Raw genomic sequence first — 23,719 nt, 5'->3', positions numbered from 1 at the left:
ACAGGGGGCCTGGCAGTAGTGCAGCGGGTAAAGCGCATGTGGCGCAAAGTGCAAGGACCCGAGGAAGGATCCCGGTTCGAGCCCCCACCTCCCCACCTGCAGGGGAGTCAGGCGGTGAAGCAGGTCTGCAGGTGTCTGTCCCCCTCTCTGTCTTCAACTCCTCTCTCCACTTCTCTCTTTCGTATCTAATACCAACATCAGTGACAATGATAATAGTAACTACAACAATGGTAAAACAACCAGGGTAACAAAGGGATAAAATGGCCCCCAGGAGCAGTGGATTCATGGTGTAGGTACCGAGCCCCTGCCATAACCCTGGAGGCAAAAAAAAAAAAAAAAAAAAAGGGCTCTGGAGTGGGTGGAGGGGAGAGTACAGGTCCTGGAAAAGGATGACAGAAGATCTAGTGGGGGTTGTGTTCTTATGTGAAAAACTGAGAAAAGTTATGCACGTACAAACTATTGTATTCACTGTCAAACATAAAACATTAATTCCACAATAAAGGGGTAAAAAAAAAAAATCTCCATTTAACATGGAAAAAAAAACCTCCTCTGAAAGACTCCCTGCTAATCTTGGTATCTTCAAAATAAAAATCAAGCCCCTGGTCCCCACTCAGAAGGAGAAAGTTTATGAGTGGTGAAGCAGGGCTGCCATGCATCTCTCTCTTTTCTTCTCTATATCTTCCTCTCCTCTCTCTATTCAGTAATGAAATATTATTTTTTAAAAAGATTTTCAAAAATTAAAGAAACAGGAAACAGCTGGTATCTTGCCACCAGGACACAAATTGTGTGGCTTGTCCACTGCTCTCCCAGCTAAGGGCTGTGTGGGCCCCACCAGGTCATGTCACTGTGTTTCCTGGAGCACTGCAACACCCAGGCTCAATCTGGGGGGGGGTCCCCCTGTTTCCACCCAGCCTGGCCAGGTCTTGTCAAGGTCATGTCCTAAGGAGAGCTGCTCAAATGTGGGGGAGGGGCAGGGGCCCTCAGGGGTGTCTCTACACCACAACACTGGGCCTGAGTGAAGTCACTTTGGGACTAGGAGATGGAGGGATGGGCCAGGAGTCCAGGAAATGCAAACAGGGACCCTTGCCCAGTGTCAGTTGGAGGGGTGGGGGTGGCATGGCCAGTCATCAGAATCCAGAGGCTGGGAGGGAGGCCCAGGATTGGAGGAGGCCAGCTGGGGATCCAGGCATAATGTCACATGGGGTCTAGGCAACCAACCCAGACACAGCTCAGCCAGACCAAAGAGTCAGGGCAAGATGCAGTGCTGTGTGCCTAGATGTAGGAATAGGGACCACCGGGGGCGCCCTGCAGAGTGCAGGTGTGCAGGACCTCGGAACTGGCTCCGTCGCCAGTGGATAAGAGTGATGGACATGCTCCCTGGAAGAAAGAGAAGGGTAACCATGCCCCCCACCCACCCAAAGGTTGTGCTTTCAAAGCTGAGGCCACTGTGTCTGTGTGTGTGTGTGTGTGTGTGTGTGACTGTGTGACTGTGTTTGTGTGTGTGTGTGTGTGTGTCCCCATTCCCTGAGAGAGGACTTGACTGAGAGGAGGTGTCTTGCCTCACCCCAAGTCTAGGGATGACTAGAAACAAGGAGTGTGAAGGGACCTTTGTAGCCCGATGGGGGGCAAGTGGCTACTCGAAGTGTCTGTCATTCCAGTGCCTGTTATTCATGAGTAGCGTACACACAGAGGCTCAGGCTGGGCTCCCTCTGTCTCTGTCTCTGCAGATGACCACAGGGAACACACAGGACTCAGAGGAGGACATGCCAGGCTGCCTGAGCCCTTGTGAGACCACAGGGCAGGTGCCTCCCACCAGCAAAGAAGCTGAGCCCTCCCTGGAGACATATGTGGCCCTACAAGGTCCCCTGGAAAATATGGGGGGGCCCGAGGCTCAGGGAAGGCGGCAGCCTCCTCCCAAGCCCCCACGTAGGAACAAGGGCAGAGTTATCTGGTACTCAGGATCCTGTCCTTACAGTGACTGGCCCCCTCACCTAGAGGACCAACCTCAGGGGGGGGCAGGTCCCCAGGAGCCTGAAGGGGAACTGCAACCTGTGCAGCAGGTGAGCACCTGTCACTTCCTGAACCCACAGTCCCTCTGCCCCTGAGCCCAGGGGCACCTGAACGCCAGACAAGCCATGTGGCCTGTCTCCTGCTGTCCTGGCTCTGGGTGGTGCTGGGTTGAATACAGGTCACTTCATGATTCTGGGTATCATGGGGCTTGTGACCACATCTAAGCTTCATCAGGAGAGAGTTGATTCAAGGACAGAGATGGAAAGAGATAGAGAGATGGGAGAGAGAAGAGAGAAGAGAGAAGAGAGGGGAGGAAAGAAAACATTGCCAAGGAGCTTCCTCCTCTGGGAAAGTCGCAGCTACCTCGCCTCCCTGGCACTCCCCCCACACACACACACACAGCAAAGCAACACACTAGACAGGAGAGCTATTTTGTTGATCTCAAAGCTTTTCAAAACTGACCTCTAGCAGTGAATCCCCAGTCCTATGGCACTGTGCCCACGGAAACCTCTGTCCACACCCTCATTTCTTGGGGGATGGTTAGGTCACAATGCCTGGGGGTGGACAGGGAGGAGAAGGCTGAGGGCTCTGTGGTCACCCACAACGTCTGGATACACTGTGGGATGAGTTGGGGTGCTAAGTCCCTTGTGGGAGAAATCTACTATCAATGCTTCTCCTTGAGGATGGCCACAGGGAAAGGGACACATAGAGGATGAGGGGTGGGGGGCCTTGGGTGAGAATCTTTCAGAGCATGTGCTGCCTGCCCTCCTCATAGTCAGCTAAGACAGGGGACGTGCCAACACTAGGCTAACAAGGGGCACTGACTGTGTCCCTGTCTCTGCAGATGATCACGGAGGACACACAGGACACAAGGGAGGACATGCCAGGTGTCCTGAGTCCTCCTAATACCGAAGAGCAGATGCCCTCCACCAGCAAGGAGGCTGAGTCCCCAATGGAGGCAAGTGTAACCATGCCCCCCAACCACCCAAAGTTAGTGCTTTCAAAGCCCCAATGAGGTCACTGAACCTGTGTGTGTGTGTGTGTGTGTGTGTGTGTGTGTGTCCATCCCCTGAGAGAGGACTTGACTGAGAGGAGGGGTCTGGCCTCACCCCAAGTCTAAGGGTGACTAGAAACAAGGAGTGTGAGGGGACCTTTGTGGCCCGATGGGGGCAAGTGGCTACTCGTGTGTGTCATTGCAGTGTCTGTCATTCATGAGTACAGCACATACAGAGGCTCAGGCTGGGCTCCCTCTGTCTCTGTCTGTGCAGATGACCATAAGGAACGCAAAGTACTCAGAGGAGGACATGCCAGGCTGCTTGAGCCCTTGTGAGACCACAGGGCAGGTGCCTCCCACCAGCAAAGAAGCTGAGCCCTCCCTGGAGGCATATATGGCCCTGCAAGGTCCTCAGGACAATTCGGGGGGCCCTGAGACCCAGGGAAGGCGGCAGCCTCCTCCCAAGCCCCCACGAAGGAACAAGGGCAGAGTTATCTGGTACTCAGGATCCTGTCCTTACAGTGACTGGCCCCCTCACCTAGGGGACCAACCTCAAGGAGGGCCAGAACACCAGCAGCCTGAAGGGGAACTGCAACCTGTGCAGCAGGTGAGCACCTGTCACTTCCTGAACCCACAGGCCCTCTGTCCCTGAGCCCAGGGGCACCTGAACGCCAGACAAGCCATGTGGCCTGTCTCCTGCTGTCCTGGCTCTGGGTGGTGCTGGGTTGAATACAGGTCACTTCATGATTCTGGGCCTCATGGAAATTGTGACCATATCTGAGCTTCATTAGGAGAGAGTTGATGCAAGGACAGAGATGGGAAGAGATTGAGAGATGGGATAGAGAAAAGAGAGAAGGAAAGAAACCATAGCCAAGGAGCTTCCTCCTCTGGGAGAGTACCTGCTCCACAGCCCCCAAACCCTCCCACCTACCCACCCATCCCCAGACAACTGACTTAGTTATCAGTGACTGCCCAATTCTATGTCACTCTTCCCATTGAACCCTCTGTCCTGGGGGTTGGTGAGGTCACAATGCCTGGGAGTGGACAGAGAGGAGAAGGCTGAGGGCTCTGTGGTCACCCACAAGGCTGGATACACTGTGGGCTGAGTCGGGGTGCTAAATCCCTTAGGGGAGAAATCTACTATCAGTGCTTCTCTTTGCCAATGGCCACAGGGAAAGAGACACATGAAATATGAGAGGTGGTAGTCCTGTAAGAGAATCTTTCAGAGCATGTGCTCCCTGCCCTCCTCATAGTCAGCAGTGACAGGGGACATGTCGACACCAGGGCTAACTTGGGCACTGACTGTGTCTGTCTCTGCAGATGATCACGGGGGACACACCGGACACAGGGGAGGACATGCCAGGTGTCCTGAGTCCCCCTAATATTGAAGAGCAGATGTTCCCCACCAACAAGGAAGCTGAGTCCCCGCTGGAGGCAAGTCTGGCCCTGCTGGGTCCCCAGAACAATATGGGGGCCCTGAGGCTCAGAGAAGGTAGCAGCCCCCTCCCAAGCCTCCTTGCAGGAACAAGGGCTGAGTTGTCTGGTACTGGGGGTCCCTGCCCTAACCGGGACTGGCTCCCTCCCCTGGAGAACAAGCCTCAGGGGGATGGGGCAGGACCCCAGGAGCCTAAAGAGGAGCTGCCACCTGTGCAGCACATGAGCACCTGTCATTTCCTGAGCCCACTGGCTCTCTGCCTCTGGGCCCTGTGGGACCTGATGCCCACACCAGGAGTGTGGCTTGTCCCGTGCTCTGCAGGCTGTGGCTGTTTCCAGGTTGAACACAGGTCACTTCATGAATCTGGTCCTCACGGGGCCTGTGACCACATAACAGTTTCCCTTGAGAGGTGATAGAAGGACAGAGATGGAAAGAGAGACACACACACAGAGCATGAGAGCGAAATAGACACAGCGTGCCTTCCCTCTAGTTGTTGGACTGAAACAGGTTACTCCAGTGATACTGGGTCCATCGGGTGGGTCATGCCATGTACACCTCCTCTTCAAAGAGTGTATCTGGGGGGCGGGGTGTGGAGCAGAAGAGTGAACAATTCAACAGCCCTGGAGCTTCCTCCCTGGCAAGTTCCAGTTCGACCTTGCTTTCACACACATAGGGCAAAGCAGCGCACTGGCCAGGAGAGCTATTTTGTTGACTCCAAAGCTTTTCACAGTGGACTCCTAGGAGTAACTCCCCAGTCCCATGCCACTCTGCCCACTAATGCCTCTGACCACACCCTCACTTCATGGGATATAACAGGGGATATAGAGTAGAGGCGGGGATGGGAGGGGGAATGATGGTTTCCCCAAGGCTGAATAAGCTGTGGGCTGCATAGCGGAGTGGGAACACATGGGAGGTACTGGGTGAGAGCCTGTCCTGGCAGAGTGACTGCTGCAGCCCTCCTCAGAGGGTCCCGCCAATGGACAGTTGTAACCAGGTAACATGCACATGTTCCGAGGTTACAGGGGCTGAGGTCAACGGCCTGAGGCGCCAGAGGTGCTTAAGGATCCTAAGGGGATATGGGTTCTTGGGGCTCCAGGGCTTACCTCTGACAGCCAGTGGAGCTTCTATCCACCCCTGTATCCTCAGAGTTGGATGGGTACACCCCAATGCCTGAGTGTAGTGTGTGATGTGTGACCCCATGTCTTCATGGAGGACCTGCCTGAGAAGAAGGGTCTGGCCAGACCAGTTCAGGGCTGGCTGTGTATGCAATGATGTGAGGGAAGGCCTCTTGCTTCCCTTGCAGACTTGGGATATCTGGTGTCCCTTCCAGGTGTCTGTTCCCCAGAATCATGAGGAACAGACACACAGAGAGGCTCAGGCTGGGTTCCCTGTGACCCTGTCTCTGCAGATGACCACAGGGGACACGCAAGACACAGAAGAGGACAAGCCAGGCTGCCTGAGCCCTTGTGAGACCACAGGGCAGGTGCCTCCCACCAGCAAAGAGGCTGAGGTCTCCCTGGAGGCATATATGTCCCTTCAAGGTCCCCAAGACAATACGGGGGGGCCTGAGGCTCAGGAAAGGCCGCAGCCTCCTACCAAGCCCCCGCGAAGGAATAAGGGCAGAGTTATCTGGTACTCAGGGTCCTGTCCTTACAGTGACTGGCCCCCTCACCTAGGGGACCAACCTCAGGTCGGACCAGGTCCCCAGGAGCCTGAAGGGGAACTGCAACCTGTGCAACAGGTGAGCACCTGTCACTTCCTGAACCCACAGGTCCTCAGCCCCTGAGCACAGGGGCATGTGAACCCCCGACAAGCCAAGAGAGAGAGAGACACACACAAAGTGATGGAAACAGAGAGAGAGAGGGGGGGGTGGATAGAAAGACACCATAGACCTGGAGCTTCCTCCCCAGGGAGGTTTCCTTGTGTATAGCCACACACACACACACACACACACACACACACACACACACACACACACACACACACACACACAGGTTTAAGCAGTGAGAGAGGGGGTGGATAGAAAGACACCACAGACCTGGAGCTTCCTCCCCAGGGAGGTTTCATTGCGTATAGACACACACACACACACACACACACACACACACACACACACACACACAGACACACAGGTTTAAGCAGTGCACTAATTAGGTGAGCTGTTTCATTGGCTCTCCAGCTTTTCACAAATACAAGTGACTCCTCAGCCCAATGTCAGTTTGCCCATTGAAGCCTCTGTCCACATCCTCACCTCCTGGGTGTGGGTGAGGTCACCATGGAGGTAACATGAGCAGGGTGGGAGCACTGGAATCTCCCCAAAAGCTGGATAATCTGTGGATTGAGTGGGAGTGCTAAGCCTCCTTGGGAAGTAGTCTGCTGTCAGTCCTTCTCCCTCCTACAGGGGGGAAAGGGACACATGGGGAATGAGGGGTGGGGTTTCTGGGTGAGAATCTTTCAGAGCATGTGCTGCCTGCCCTCCTCAGAGGGTCCCTCATCTGATCATCTTTCACAAGGGACATGTCCACACTAGGACTCATGAGGGGGAGAAACACAGGGGCTCATGAGGGGCAGAAACACAGAGACTCAAGTTGGGCTCACTGTGTCCCTGTCTCTGCAGATGACCACATGCAACACACTGGATACAGGGGAGGACATGCCAGGTGGCCAGAGTCCCCCTAATAATGAAGAGCAGATGCTCCCCACCAGCAAGGAAGCTGACTCCTCGCTGGAGGCAAGTGTGGCCCTGCTGTGTCCCCAGAACAATATGGGGGCCCTGAGGCTCAGGGAAGGTAGCAGCCCCCTCCCAAGCCTCCTTGCAGGAACAAGGGCTGAGTTGTCTGGTACTTGGGGTCCCTGCCCTTACAGTGACTGGCTCCCTCCCCTGGAGAACAAGCCTCAGGGGTTGGGGCAGGACCCTAGGAGCCTTAAGAGGAGCTGCCACCTGTGCAGCACGTGCACACCTGCCACTTCCTGAACCCACAGGCCCTCTGCCACTGGGCCCTGTGGGACCTGATGCCCAGACAAGCAGTGTTGCTTGTCCCCTGCTCTGCAGGCTGTAGCTGGTTCTGGGTTGAACACAGGTCACTTCATGGTTCTGGGCATCATGGGGCCTGTGACTACATAAAAGTTTCTCTTGAGAAAGTTGATATAAGGACAGAGATGGAAAGACATACACAAACAAACACACACACACACACACACACACACACACTGAGAGCGAAATAACAGGGGTGTCTTCCTTCCAGGTGTTGGGCTGACTATAGGTTACTTCATGATTCTGGGGCCATCGGGTGGGTCATGCCATGTACACTTTTTCTCAAAAGAGTGTACCTGGGGGGCAGGGGTTTGGGGGGGCAGACAGAGACTCAACAGCCCTGGAGCTTCCTCCCTGGGAAGTTCAAGCTCTATCCTGCTCTCACACACACAGGGCAAAGCAGCACACTGGCCAGGAGAGCTATTTTGTTGACTCCAAACCTTTTCACAATGGACTCCTAGGTGTAACTCCCAACTGCCTTATCACTCGGCCCACTGAAACCTCTGTCCACACCCTCACTTCCCGGGATATAACACAGGATACAGAGTGAAGGCAGAGGAAGAGGGGAAATGAGGGTTCCCCCAAAGCTGAATAAGCTGTAGGCTGCATAGCGGGGTGGGAGAGCTCCAGGTCTGTGATCAGTGAGTCTCCTTCCTTCAGGGGTGTGGGAACACATGGGAGGTTCTGGGTGAGAGCCTGTTCTGGCAGAGTAAATGCTGCTGCCCTCCTCAGAGGCTCCCTCCCTCTAGACAGTTGTGACCAGGTGACATGTCCATGCTCACTGGTGAGAAGCCCACGCTCACAGGAGACAGGAGCTGAGGGCAACTGCCTGAGGCGCCCAGTGTTGCTGAGGGACCCAGAGGGAATCTGGGCTCTTGGAGCTCCAGGGCTCATCTCTGATGGCCAGTGGAACTGCTGTCCACACCTCTGAGTCCTCACAGCTGGATGGGTACACCCCACTGCCTGAGTGTGGGGTGTGATGTGTGACCCCATGTCTTCAGGGAGGATCTGCCTGAGAAGAAGGGTCTGGCCTCACCCAGTTCGGGGATGACTGGGTATGCATGGAAGTGAGGGGAGGCCTCCTGCCTCACTTGCTGAGTTGGGGTAACTGGTGTCCCCTCAGGGTGTCTGTTCTCCAGAATCATTAGGTACAGACACGCAGAGAGGCTCAGGCTGGGTTTCCTGTGTCCGTGTCTCTGCAGATGACCACAGGGGACACACAAGACACAGAGGAAGACAAGCCAGGCTGCCTGAGCCCTTGTGAGACCACAGGGCACGTGCCTCCCACCAGCAAAGAAGCTGAGCCCTCCCTGGAGGCATATATGGCCCTGCAAGGTCCTCAGGACAATTCGGGGGGCCCTGAGACCCAGGGAAGGCGGCAGCCTCCTCCCAAGCCCCCACGAAGGAACAAGGGCAGAGTTATCTGGTACTCAGGGTCCTGTCCTTACAGTGACTGGCCCCCTCACCTAGAGGACCAACCTCAGGGCAGGCCAGGGCCCCAGCAGCCTGAAGGGGAACTGCAACCTGTGCAGCAGGTGAGCACCTGTCACTTCCTGAACCCACAGTCCCTCTGCCCCTGAGTCCAGGGGCACCTGAACCTCAGACAAGTCATGTGGCTTGTCTCCTGCTCTCCTGGCTCTGGATGGTGCTGGGTTGAATACAGGTCACTTCATGATTCTGGGCATCATGGGTATTGTGACTGCATCTAAGCTTCATGAGAGAGTTGATTCAAGGACAGAGATGGACAGAGATAGAGAGATGGGAGAGAGAAAGGAGGGAAAGAAAGACAGCATAGCTAAGGAGCTTCCTCCTCTGGGAGAGTCCCAGCTCCACAGCCGCCAACCCCTCCCACTCCACCCCCCACTAATACACAGCAAAGCAACACACTAGCCAGGAGAGCTATTTTGTTGACTCCATAGCTTTTCACAACTGACTCTTAGCAGTGACTCCTCTGTCCTATGTCACTCTGCCCATTGAACCCTCTGTCCACACCCTCACTTCCTGGGGGTTGGTGAGGTCCCAATGTCTGGGGATGGACTGGGAGGAGATGGCTGAGGGCTCTGTGGTCACCCACAAGGCTGGATACGCTGTGGGCTGAGTCGGGGTGCTAAATCCCTGGGGGAGAAATCTACTATCAGTGCTTCTCCTTGAGGATGGCCACAGGGAAAGGGACACACAGAGGATGAGGGGTGGGGGGCCCTGGCCAAGAATCTTTCAGAACATGTGCTGCCTGCCCTCCTCATAGTCAGCTATGACGGGGGACATATCGACACCAGGGCTAACAATTGGCATTAACTGTGTCCCTGTCTCTGCAGATGACCACGGGGGACACACTGGACACAGGGGAGGACATGCCAGGTGTCCTGAATCCCCCTAATACCGAAGTACAGATGCCCCCCACCAGCAAGGAAGCTGAGCCCCCACTGGAGGCAAGTGTGGCCCTGTTGGGTCCCCAGGACAATATGGGGGCCCTGAGGCTCAGGGAAGGTAGCAGCCCCCTCCCAAGCCTCCTTGCAGGAACAAGGGCTGAGTTGTCTCGTACTGGGGGTCCTGCCCTAACAGTGACTGGCTCCCTCCTCTGGAGAACAAGCCTCAGGGGATGGGGCAGGACCCCAGGAGCCTAAAGAGGAGCTGCCACCTGTGCAGCACGTGAGCACCTTGCACTTCCTGAATCCATAACCCTCTGCCACTGGGCCCTGTGGCACCTGATGCCCAGACAAGCAGTGTTGCTTGTTGCCTGCTCTGCAGGCCGTGGCTGGTTCTGGGTTGAACACAGGTCACTTCATGAATCTGGGCCTCCGGGGGCCATGAACAGTTATAAGTTTCTACTGAGAGAGTCGATACAAGGACTGAGATGGAAAGAGAGAGAGACACAGAGAGAGAGAGGACAGATAGAAAGACACCACAGCCCTGGAGCTTCCTATGCTGGGTTTGTTGCATGTGCGCGCGCGCACGCACACACACACACACACACACACACACACACACACACACACACACAAGATTAAGAAGTGTACTAATTAGGTGAGCTGTTTTATTGGCTCTCAAGCTCTTCACAAATACAAGTGACTACTCAACCCAATGTCAGTCTGCCCATTGAAGCCTCTGTCCACATCCTCACCTCCTGGGTGTGGGTGAGGTATCAACTGGGGGGGGGGTGTAACAGGAGCAGGGTGGGGGCACTGGAGTCTCCCCAAAGGCTGGATAATCTGTGGATTGAGTGGGAGTGCTAAGCCCCCTTGGGGAGCTGTCTGCTCAGTCCTTTTCCCTCCTACAGTGGGGAAAGGGACACATGGGGAATGAGGGGTGGGGTTTCTGGGTGAGAATCTTTCAGAGCATGTGCTGCCAGCCCTCCTCAGAGGGTCCCTCATCTGATCATCTTTCACAAGGGATATGTCTGCACTAGGACTCATGAGGGGAGAAACACAGAGACTCAGGTTGGGCTCACTGTGTCCCTGTCTCTGCAGATGAACACAGGGGACATACAGGACACTGAGGGCAACACACCTGGTGGCCTGAGCCCATTTGACACTAAGGAGCAGATACCCCCCACCAGCAAGGAAGCTCAGCCCTCCCAGGAGGCAACCCTGCTGGGTTCCCAGGACTATATGGGGGACCCCGAGATCCAGGGAAGGAGGCAGCCCCCTCTGAAGCCCCCATGCAGGAACAAGGGCAGAGTCATCTGGGACCCAGGATCATGCCCTCACAGTGACCTGTCACCTCCCTTGGAGGACAGGCCTCAGGAGAGGCCAGGTCAAAAGGAGCCTGAAGAGGAGCTGCAACCCCTGCAGCAGGTGAGCACCTGCCACTTCCTGAGTGCACAGGTCCTCTGCCTCTGGGCCTGGGGGGACCTGAACCCCAGACAGTAAACTCGCAGGCTCAGGCTGGGCTTCCTGGGTCCCTGTTTCTGCAGATGACCTCAGGGGACAAGGAGGATACAGATGGGGGCATACCAGACGGCCTTTGCCCTTGTGAAACCATGAGGAAAATAACCCCCATCATGGATGCTGAGAACCCCTTAAAGGCCAGTGTGGCCCTCCTGGCTCCCCAGGACGAGACCCTCAAGGCCCAGAGAAGGTGGCAGCCCCCCAGCAAGTCCCCACACAGGAACAATGGCAGAGTCACATGGTTCCAGGCAGAGGAGCTTCTGAGGCTGGCCCAGGACACCCAGTGCCCCAGCACTCCGCTTCACAACAATCAGCTGGCTCTGCTCAGGGGTGAGATGTGGGGCTCACTGGAGCACACAGGGTGGGAGGCTCTCAGAGGAACTGAGCTTGAGTTGTGTCACAGAGACTCATCCTGACCCCTCAGGGTTGAATGGGACAGTCCTGGGGGTCAGTGCTCTGAAAGCTGGGGGTGTGGGAGTGCTGAGTCAATAAGGGCTGCACCTGGGCCAGGCTGACATCTGACCCATTCCTCTCCAGAGTGCCCCCCTGCTCCTGAGCTGTCAATTCTGGCCGTGGCCCCAGAGACACCCACCATGGAAGTTGCCCCCCCATCTGAAGAGGTCTGCTGCTTGTGGTTCATTCAAATTCTACTTTACCTCTTGTGGAACTTTGTGTTCTCTTAATGCGGTCTGAATAAAGTGTTGTTCTACGGATCCACTACCTGGGTGCTTGTAGTCACAAGCCACCACTCTCCGCTCCACAGAGTCACAGAATACTCCATGACACTGCTCATCCCAAAAGGAGCCTCTGAGCCAAGAGCAACACCCCCACTCCTGTCTCCCTAGACCCTCCTCCATCATCCCCCTGACCAGCTGAAAGGCTGACCCAGCCTAGCCTCACTTCAGTCTGCTCCCCAACCCTGGGCCTGCTCCCCACACGCCCCTTCCTGTCCACTCCCCTGAGGGACAGCCTGGTCCTGCTTGGGGACAGAGGTGGGCAGTCTGCAAAGTGGCTGCTCTCCAGGAGCACAGAGCTGTCCTTTTCAGGGAGCATCTCATGTCCTCAGAGACCTGGAGTGGCTCTATAGAGGAACAGCCCCATCGTTACAGCTCCTCGGGTGGGGGGGAGGGTCACTGTAGCACACAGAGGGGCCACAGGAGGGGCTGGGAATGGAAAGTTTTTGCAAGGCCAGCCATGCAACCTCCCCACAGCCCCCCCCCCCCCCCCCCAGTAAATGGCCTGCTGGTTGGCACTCTCATCACTGCACTGAGTCCAGTCAGTGGGCAGGTCATCTCATTAGGCAGCTGGGAGGCCAGGACAGGACTTGTGTGACCAGTCCTGCACCCCATCCTTGGCCCCTGGGGGGACTCCTATCTTCTGGGCCTTGTGGCCTCCAGGAGCTGAGCTGTCACTTCTGGGGACACTGTCACCTCCTAGCAGGAGGAAGCCCTCAGCCCTGCTGCCTGCTCTCAGCTAAGTTAGAACATGATTCCTTTCCCTCTATGTGACCACAGCTGACCCCAGGGACCATGGGATGGTCGGGACTGCCACATGTAGAGGAGGTGACCATTGACCATGGGTCTGGACTTGTGGGAGGGGGACATTGGAACCTCACAGCGTAACAACCACTAAGAACATCTAGGGTGGTCTGGGAGGTGGTAGAGTAGATAAAGCACTGGACTCTCTAGCATGGAGGTCCTGAGTTCCATCCCCAGCAGCACATGTACCAGAGTGATGTCTGGTTCTTTCTCTCTTCCTGTCTTTCTCATTAATAAATAAATAAAATCTTTAAAAATATATCTAGGGGCCTTCTCTGCAGTGAACAGGGGCAATCACACACATTCAGAGTATAGGTTGACGTGCTAAAAATCCATCAAGGCCAGGAGTGGGGCGGTAGTACAGTGGGTTAGTTGCAGGTGGCGTAAAGCACAGGAGTGGCGTAAGGATCCCAGTTCAAGCCTTTGACTCCCCCCCCCACCTGCATGGGAGTCGATTTACATGTGCTGATGCAGGTCTGCAGGTGTCTATCTTTCTCTCCTCCTCTCTGTCTTCTCCTCCTCTCTCCATTTCTCTCTGTCCTATCCAACAACGACAATAATGACAACAATAAAACAAGGGCAACAAATGGGAATAAATAAATATTTAAAAAAGATAAGGCCTCAAATTTTTGTCACAGGACAGCATGCTCATGTTTTGAGTAATATTCCAATTTCAGATAAAAGAGCTCTCTTAACCAGTGGACTTGTCTGTGTGTGTGTGTGTGTGTCTGTGTGTGTGTGTGTGTGTGTGTGTGTGTGTGTGTGCGCGCGCGCGCGCATGTATGTAATGCAGGTTGGGGAACACATGAAAGGGGGGAGAAGAAAAGACTGTAGGTGCTATCTTCTCCCCTAGAAGAACTGGCATGGACAAAATTTCTAAAAGTTCTCATACTTTTGTCATATATTTAAGAAATACTCACACTGCCTGTAGAGTTAATGGTTATTGCCCAGTGGAGTTGAAAGTAATATCCTGGGGGCCCGGAGGTAACACACACATAGTCCAAAGGACAAGGACCCACACACAAATCCCAGTTTGAGCTCCTGGTTCCTCACCTGCAGGGAGGTCGCCACACAAGCAATGAAGCAGGTCTGCAGGTGTCTATGTACTTCCCTATTTTCCCCTCCCCTCCCCTCTCAATTTCTCTATGTCCTATAAAAAAAATTTAAAAAATGGCCTCAGGAGCAGTGGGTTTGTAGTGTAGGCACTGAGCCCTAACAACTCCGGAGGCAAAAAAACAATAAGAAAGTAATATTCCTATTAGTGCAGCAGCTTGTCTCAGTCCATCTGCATACATACTGTTCTTGTCAACATGACAAGGGGTAACTCAGGGACTTCAGACTATGGCAAGATATTAATGTTTTAATTGGAGTAAGAATAAGAGTTTCTTTTCTTTTTCTTTTTTTGTTTTACTTTTCCCTTTTGTTTCCCTTGTTGCTTATCATTGTTATTATTGTCCTTATTGCTGTTGTTGTTGGATAGGACAGAGAAAAATCAAGAGAGGAGGAGAAAATAGAGAAGGGGAGAGAAAGATAGAGACCTGTAGACCTGCTTCACTGCTTGTGAGGCGAACCCCCTGCAGATTGGGAGCTGGGGGCTTGAACCAGGACACTGATGTTGGTCCATGCACTTTGTGCTATGTGCTTAACCCGCTGTGCCACCACCCAGCTCCCATTAATTAATTTCTATAGCAAAAAACAGTTGTTGGCTAACAGGATCCTTCCCTTGTTTCAGTAAACACACACACAAACACATACATACACATACATACACACACACATACACACACACACACACACACACACACACACACAATGTATAAGCTGGGAGATGAATGGTTCTTATTTTTTTGTTAAAGGATGACAGAATACAAATACCCAGACATTCAATAAATATGCTTTATCTTTCTATGAATTAGATTGACTGTGAAACATCTACTAGGGAATGCACAGGGTACCCTGTGTACCCACTTAAACTATCAGTTCTAAACATGATACAAAAGTAGCATATAAAATACAAAGATGACAAATACTAGAGACCATTAAGGTCTTTGATTCATTTGGAAGCTGAATTTAGGAAACTAAGATGGGTTCACTGCACAATTTTCTCCATCCTAAAATCATCTTCAGTTTAAATAAGCTCATATTGTCAGAAATTAACCTCCTAGCAAAAACTGTCTTGCCTCACTCAGCAGAAAAGAAAAAAAAAAAGAAAGAAAAAAAAGTCCTGGAGTCTCTTTCATGTGTGATTTCAGCAGTCTGGGATGACTCTTTTGTTTTGAGTAAGAGAGAGAGAAAGGGGTGGGGGGAGAGAAAGACAGTGAGAATAAATAGCAATGGATGGGGGAGAGACATCACAACCAGTAGAGTTTTCCCTGCTGCCGTTGTATTTCTGGTGGTGTGCCAGGGGCTTAAACCTGCGACAAGTGCACTGCAAGGTAGATACCCTACCTCGTGAGCTCTCTCTCCTGCCCCCTCCCTTTAAACAGTGTTTTGTTTCCTCTGATATTCTTGTGCCTGCAAGCCGGCAATATTATGATTTCAGAGTGAGTTGAAAATCTAATCCCAAGCAGTGATGCTGAATGGCTGGATGCCAATCAGAGCAAGGTCTCTGTGGTCAGACCTCAGGATCCTTGACCTGGTCCAACTCAAAGGAAGACATGTGGGTGGGGGGACAACTTCTGTCACCTCCTCCACCCCAGCCCTACCCACCCCACCCTCTCCCCTACTCTGTTCTGTGCTCTGGACGACACCAATAGCTCCCTATTCCTTTGGCTTCTGTTTGGATGCCATTGGGGAGAGGGGAAAAGACTATGGTTTGGGACAGCTCTCAGTTCCCTCACTACAAGATTATTGAGGCTGAAGGGCACATGCCCCATGAGGTAGCCCTCTTCACCTGGCTGGACTAGACTAGACTTTCACCCACAAAGAAGCTGGCCTTGCCTTCTGCCACTTGCACAACACAGATGGGAAAAAGAGAGACAGGGAGTATGGATCAACCGGCCAAGCCCATCTTCAGCAAAGAAGCAATTACAGAAACCAGACCTTCCATTTTCTGCACCCCATAATGACATTGTGCCTATAGTCTCAGAGGTATAAAGAATAGGAAAGCTGGGGGCTGGGCGACATCGCAGCAGGTTAAGGGAACATGGCAGAAAACACAAGGACCGGTTCTAGAATCCAGGTTCGAGCTCCCGGCACCCCACCTGCAAGGGGGGTCGCTTCACAAGCGGTGAAACAGGTTTGCAGGTGTCTATCTTTCTCTCCCCCTGTCTGTCTTCTCTTCCTCTCTCCAACAAACAACAACAGCAATAACAACAACAATGATAAACAACAAGGGCAACAAAAATAGCCTCCAGGAGCAGTGGATTCATAGTGCAGGCAATAAGCCTCAGTGATAACCCTGGAGGCAAATAATAAATAAATAAAAATAAAGAATAGAGAAGCTATCAGGGGATGGGATATGGAGTTCTGGTAGTGGGAATTGTGTGTGGTCTTGTCAATATTTCCATTTTATAACATTTTTTTTTAAAGAACTTCTGGCAAGTGGCAGAATTTTCTGGACATCTCCATTGAGAGTGGATTCACTTCTTATATCAGGTTTTTAACATCTGACACAGGAACTAAAGATTACAGGGCCAAATAAGTTTGGGTCACCTTAACTTGGAGCTGACTTTTCATTGTACATATTTCAAGTGGGTGATGCAGAGAGAAAAAGAAGAGGAGGAAGAGATAAAAGGATTCAGATTTTCCAAACTTGTTTGTCTGGGAAACAGGTTGTTTTTTTTCCCTTAGAGACCAATATTCTGAAAAATACATATTTAAATACATATTTAAATATTCTTAAAGAAACACTGACTAGCTGGTTTCCCCCAGTCCTCTTACATCTAGAATTAAAATAGATGAATTAGCATTATAAGTGGAACAGTGTAGTCATAGCTATATAATCATAGCTACTTTCTCAGAAAGATGTGTAGATATCTACCTATTTCCATACTACCAGTTGTATGTAGCTAGAAGAGAGATTGGGTTTCACCCTTGCTAGGTTTATATCACAAAACAGATTTACAGTGAAATCTGTGTACAGTCTATGTAAGTAACTGCAAGCAATACAAAGAACAATAGCAAAATCGGGCAGGACCCCTGGGATTTCAAGTCATTGGTGATAAATGGCTTCAGCAATATATAAACTTTCTCATCCTGTTCTTTTGGAGAGCCCATATGACAAATAGGTAAAACAGATGGTACATGAATGCTTTAATGTAATAGTAGAAAGCTCCAGGAAGGCCAGGTATATCTCACTGACAAGTATGGGGATGGATTATAGTCTCCTTAACTTTCCACCACAGCCAGAACAATTTCTTTGAAGCATTTGACAATTCTGGTGATAAAGGTAGCCATTTTGAAGCTACCTAGTTAACCTCAAGCAGAAGTTATCATCTTTCCCTCATTCTTGTTGGACTCACCTCTGACTGACTCACACAAGGAAACAATTATCGTTTACCCCTGGGACAAATGTCTTTGTTGCTTCTGTACTTGACAAGAGTCCCTCTTTATACAAATTAGACCTAATCTTCCTTGAAAATCTTAGGGGTTCTTCTCATTTTTCCCTTGAGAACAACATAAGAAAAATTTCCCAAAGTTAGTATGGAATCTCTGTTCAGATTCCAATGACAGTGCTATGATCAGGAGAGGAAAGGTGTTGGTGCTATGCGTCCCCTGGACCATGGAAAATGCAAGAAGCCATTGTTCAATTTAATACAAAATATGTACATTATAAGGACATTTCCTTTTTAAGGACTCTCGAAATCACTGTACAAATCTTAGTCTGATGAACTCAAAGCCAACAGCCACACAGAGAGAGGGATATGGAGCATCCCTAACACTACTCTGCATGTGGTTATCCTTGTGGTATGTCAAATTTTCTTTTAGTCATTGTGAAAAATACAATTACAATAATCCCAAGCCCTCAGATAACCAATAATGCATGGTAACCACATACAGAGTGTCCCAAAACTATCTGTAGCAAATAAAGCTCTTTCTCTTTTAGTTTGATAAAAATCTACTGATAGATATATGAAAAAGACATTTTAGTTTATTCTGGATCAAAATCATATCTGAAAAGTGAATTATGCCTTCATATAGTACACTTAACTGATTCAAAGGGCATGGAATATCCATGCATGTACACACACTAAATACGGGCAATTACAGAACATAAGTTCTTGGTGCGTTTGTGTGGAAAGTCTGAGGAAAATATGGTTTTGGTACAGGGCACTTTTTTTTTTACTGTTCACAAACTATAGTTTCCTGACACACAAATCTCAGGGTAGGGTTTATGCCTGCACAGCTTGGAGTTCATTTACCATCATGGTTTCAAGAAGGTAGTTTGTTTTGTGGTACTAGTCCTATGTGAACTAATAACAGACACTGATTTCAGGGCTATCCCTAGCAAACTTCTAAGAATAGAGCTGGCACAGGTCTATCAGCAGCACATGAGAAGACTAATTTCCATGCCCTCGCAACACTGGGAGTGGCAGTCACATAAAAAAAATATTGAGGCATTTTTTTGTTTTGTTTTTATTTCCCATTTAATCCTAGGTGTTTGTGGGAATGACTATTGACACAGCCTTTCAGAAAATCAATTTGGCAAGCAGGAGCTTCATGTGAGGATTCAATGAACCACTATATATTCACCTCCCCACTGTGTCTCCATCCTCATTTTAAAAAGAGCTGATAATTCCCTCCAGAAAGAGAGAACATTCTCTTATTTGGTAAGTGTGAGGATTCAATGAATCACTATATGGATGAGGCCCAGGAATGACTGGCATATGGCAGCCAAGCAAAACACTAGAAATGGATGGCCCCTATGAGCCGGCAGTCCCTCTCCTGGGGCTCTATCCAAAGAACATAAAAAAACCTACCCAAAGAGATCTATGCACACCTATGTTCATAGCAGCACTATTTGTAGTAGCCCAACCTTGGGAGCAACCCAGATGTCAAATGACAGTGAGTGGCTAAGAAGACTGTGGTATATATACACAAGGGAATACTACTCAGATATAACAAAGATGAAACCATCTCCTTTTCCATATCTTAAATGGAACTTGAAGGAATCCTGTGAAATGAGATAAGCCAGAAGGTTAAGGATGAATACAAAATGGTCTAACTTACAGGTGGGACTTAAGAATCAAGGAAAGAAAAAGAAAATGCAGAGTAAAGCTTGACTGGGTAGCGTATTTTAGCAAAGCTAAGAACTCTAGACTGGGGAGGATGAGCAGGGAGATCACCAGATATCCAGTGCACAGTGGTGAAAGAGAACTTGGGTTGGTTGTGGGAATGGTATGCAGACACTTTTTTTCTTTCCATTTTATTTGATAGAACAGAGAGAAATTGAAAGGAAAGGGAGATAAAGAGGAAAAGAGAAGGAGAAACACCTGCTGACCTGCTTCCAGCTTTTGAAGTGTTCCCCCTGCAAGTACAGGGGCCTGAACTCAGGTCCTCACACAAACAAAAAAAAATCTCTAAAGCACAGTCACAGACTGCAAAGGGCAGACAGTTCCAATCATAATCATGCCTAATGATGAACACAAAATCGAGTAGCTTCAAGCTACCCAAACCCTAGAGTTAAACAGCAGTTTCATATGACTCAACACTTGTGACTCATGTTGCTGTTCTTACAGCTTCTAGATTTCATGAGGGCATAAGCACCTTAGGAACTAACTTAGAATAATGCCATCATCCAACCAATGCTCTCTGTTTGCTCAAGATTTTATTCGTTTGTTTTAGGAGGGGAGAGAGGGAGGGAGATTGGGTGAGGGGAGAGGGAGAGAGGGAGGGAGAACAAGACAGGGAGAGAGAGAGAGAGAGAGAGAGAGAGAGAGAGAGAGAGAGAGAAGAATGGATAGGGGCATTGCTTAGCTATTGCATACAGTGATATAGCAGTGCCAGGGATTAAACCTAGGGCTGCTGGGACCTCAGGCATACAAGTCCTGTATTCAAACACTGAGATATCTCCTGCATTCAAGCAAAGTCCATGAGTATGACCAATGTGACTCTGGGGAGAGAGAGAGAAAGAGAAAGAGCAGAGAAAGAAATAAAGGAGAAGGAGGAGGAGAAAGAAAAGGAGGAAGGAAAAAAGGTAGCTGGTTGAAGAAGAATCCTTCCTCCACACAAGAAGACTTGGTGTCCTGGATATCAGAAAAAAGTGGGTTAAAACATGCAGAAGAATGAAACTGAATATTTCACCAAACACAAAAGTAAAGTCCAAGTGAATCAAGGACTTGCATGTTAGACCAGAAATTATCAGATACTTAGAGGAAAATATTGACAGAACTCTTTTCCACATAAATTTCAAAGACATCTTCAATGAAATGAATCCAATTACAAAGAAAACTAAGGCAAGTATAAACCAATGGGACTACATCAAATTAAAAAGCTTCTGCACAGCAAAAGAAACCAATACCCAAACAAAGAGACCCCTCACAGAATGGGAGAGGATCTTCACATGCCCAACATCAGACAAGAGTTTAATAACCAAAATAAATAAAGAGCTTGCCAAACTCAACCACAAGAAAACAAATGACACCATCCAAAAATGAGGAGAGGACATGGACAGAATATTCACCACAGAAGAGAATCAAAAGGCTGAGAAACACACGAAAAAATGCTCCAAGTCTTTCATTGTCAGAGAAATGCAAATAAGACAAAAATGAGATACCATTTCACGCCTGTGATAATGTCATACAGCAGGAAAGGTAGCAGCAAAAAATGCTGGAGAGGTTGTGGGGTCAAAGGAACCCTCCAGCACTGCTGGTGGGAATGCCAATTGTTCCAACCCCTGTGGAGAGCAGTCTGGAGAATCTCAGAAGGCTAGAAATGGACCTACCCTATGATCCTATAATTTCTCTCCTGGGGATATATCCTAAGGAACCCAACACAACTATTCAAAAAGTACTGTGTATACCTATGTTCATAGCAGAACAATTTGTAATAGCCAAAACCTGTAAGCAACCCAGATGTCCAACAACAGAGGAGTGGCTGAGCAAGTTGTGGTCTATATAAACAATGGAATACTACTCAGCTATTAAAAATAGTGATTTCACGGTTTTTAGCCAACCTTGGATGGAGCTTGAAGCAATCATGTTAAGTGAAATAAGTCAGAAAGAGAAGGATGAATATGGAATGATCTCACTCTCTGGCAGAAGTTGAAAAACAATATCATAAGAGAAAACACAGGTAGAGCCAGAACTGGAGTTGGTGTATTTCATCAAAGTAAAAGACTCCGGAGAGGGTGGTGAAGACAGTACAGGTCCTGAAAAGGATGACAGAAGATCTAGTGGGGATTATATTCTTGTGTGAAAAACTGAGAAATGTTATGCATGTACAAACTATTGTATTCACTGTCAAATATAAAACATTAATTCCAAAATAAAGGGGTAAAAAAGAAAACCCACCACTTAACATGAAAAGAAAAAACCTCCTTTGGAGGACTCCCTGCTAATCTTGATAATGAAATCTTGAAAAGGATAATCAAGCCCCGGGTCCCCACTTACAAGGAGAAAGCTTCATGAGTGGTGAAGCAGGGCTGCCAAGCGTCTCTCTGTCTCTTTTCTTCTCTATCTCCTCCTCTCCTCCCATTTCTCTATTCAATAATAAAATATTATCTTTTTAAAGATTTTCAAAAATTAGAAAAACAGCTGGTATCTTGCCACCAGGACACAAAGGTGTGTGGCTTGTCCCCTGCTCTCCCAGATATGGGCAGTGTGGGCACCACCAGGTCATGTCACTGTGTTTCCTGGAGCACTGCAACACCCAGGCTCAATCTGGGGGGGTCCCCCTGTTTCCACTCAGCCTGGCCAGGTCTTGTCAAGGTCATGTCCTAAGGAGAGCTGCTCAAATGTGGGGGAGGACAGGGGGCACTCAGGGGAGTCTCTACAACCCAACACTGGGCCTGAGTGAAGGCACTTTGGGACTAGGAGATGGAGGGATGGGCCAGGAGTCCAGGAAATACCAACAGGGACCCTTTCCCAGTGTCAGTTGGAGGGGTGGGGGTGGGGTGGCCAGTCATCAGAACCCAGAGGCTGGGAGGGAGGCCCAGGATTGGAGGAGGCCAGCTGGGGATCCAGGCATGATGTCACATGGGGTCTAGGCAACCAACCCAGACACAGCTCAGCCAGACCTAAGAGTCAGGGCAAGATGCAGTGCTGTTTGCCTAGATGTAGGAATAGGGGCCACCGGGGGCGCCCTGCAGAGTGCAGGTGTGCAGGACCTCGGAACTGGCTCAGTCGCCAGTGGATAAGAGTGATGGACATGCTCCCAGGAAGAAAGAGAAGGGTAACCATGCCCCCCACCCACCCAAAGGTTGTGCTTTCAAAGCCACACTGAGGCCACTGTGTGTGTGTGTGTGTGTGTGTGTGTCTGTGTGTGTGTGTGTGTGTCTGTGTGTGTGTGTGTGTCCCCATCCCCAGAGAGAGGACTTGACTGAGAGGAGGGGTCTGGCCTCACCCCAAGGCTAGGGGTGACTAGAAACAAGGAGTGTGAGGGGACCTTTGTAGCCCGATGGGGGGCAAGTGGCTACTCGAAGTGTCTGTCATTCCAGTGCCTGTTATTCATGAGTAGCGTACACACAGAGGCTCAGGCTGGGCTCCCTCTGTCTCTGTCTCTGCAGATGACCACAGGGAACACACAGGACTCAGAGGAGGACATGCCAGGCAGCCTGAGCCCTTGTGAGAACACAGGGCAGGTGACTCCCACCAGCAAAGAAGCTGAGCCCTCCCTGGAGACATATGTGGCCCTACAAGGTCCCCAGGAAAATATGGGGGGGCCCGAGGCTCAGGGAAGGCGGCAGCCTCCTCCCAAGCCCCCACGTAGGAACAAGGGCAGAGTTATCTGGTACTCAGGATCCTGTCCTTACAGTGACTGGCCCCCTCACCTAGAGGACCAACCTCAGGGGGGGGCAGGTCCCCAGGAGCCTGAAGGGGAACTGCAACCTGTGCAGCAGGTGAGCACCTGTCACTTCCTGAACCCACAGTCCCTCTGCCCCTGAGCCCAGGGGCACCTGAACGCCAGACAAGCCATGTGGCCTGTCTCCTGCTGTCCTGGCTCTGGGTGGTGCTGGGTTGAATACAGGTCACTTCATGATTCTGGGTATCATGGGGCTTGTGACCACATCTAAGCTTCATCAGGAGAGAGTTGATTCAAGGACAGAGATGGAAAGATAGAGAGATGGGAGAGAGAAGAGAGAAGAGAGGGGAGGAAAGAAACCATAGCCAAGGAGCTTCCTCCTCTGGGAAAGTCGCAGCTCCACAGCCCCCCTGGCACTCCCCCTCCCCCCACCCCCACACACACAGCAAAGCAACACACTAGACAGGAGAGCTATTTTGTTGACCTCAAAGCTTTTCAAAACTGACCTCTAGCAGTGAATCCCCAGTCCTATGGCACTGTGCCCACGGAAACCTCTGTCCACACCCTCATTTCTTGGGGGCTGTTAGGTCACAATGCCTGGGGGTGGACAGGTAGGAGAAGGCTGAGGGCTCTGTGGTCACCCACAAGGCTGGATACACTGTGGGCTGAGTTGGGGTGCTAAGTCCCTTGTGGGAGAAATCTACTATCAGTGCTTCTCCTTGAGGATGGCCACAGGGAAAGAGACACATAGAGGATGAGGGGTGGGGGGCCCTGGGTGAGAATCTTTCAGAGCATGTGCTGCCTGCCCTCCTCATAGTCAGCTAAGACAGGGGACATGTCAACACTAGGGCTAACAAGGGGCACTGACTGTGTCCCTGTCTCTGCAGATGATCACGGAGGACACACAGGACACAAGGG

General features: G+C 50.6%; 1 protein-coding gene and 1 long non-coding RNA gene across 7 annotated transcripts in view; one reads left to right on the top strand and one right to left on the bottom strand.

The window, feature by feature from the left end:
* Positions 1-23,719, bottom strand: part of APBA1 (amyloid beta precursor protein binding family A member 1) — a 467,998-nt gene that overhangs the window by 135,140 nt on the left and 309,139 nt on the right. The gene's annotated exons all lie outside the window — the stretch shown is intronic.
* Positions 11,608-12,073, top strand: LOC132540755 (uncharacterized). The gene is made up of 2 exons (XR_009551901.1): positions 11,608-11,690; positions 11,898-12,073. It is a non-coding gene; the product is annotated as an uncharacterized LOC132540755 (long non-coding RNA).

This window comes from Erinaceus europaeus, chromosome 10, assembly GCF_950295315.1.
Source record: "Erinaceus europaeus chromosome 10, mEriEur2.1, whole genome shotgun sequence".
Taxonomy (NCBI): domain Eukaryota; kingdom Metazoa; phylum Chordata; class Mammalia; order Eulipotyphla; family Erinaceidae; genus Erinaceus; species Erinaceus europaeus.
The sequence above is the reverse complement of the archived record's forward strand: the minus strand, read 5'-3'. Positions and strand labels throughout refer to the sequence as shown.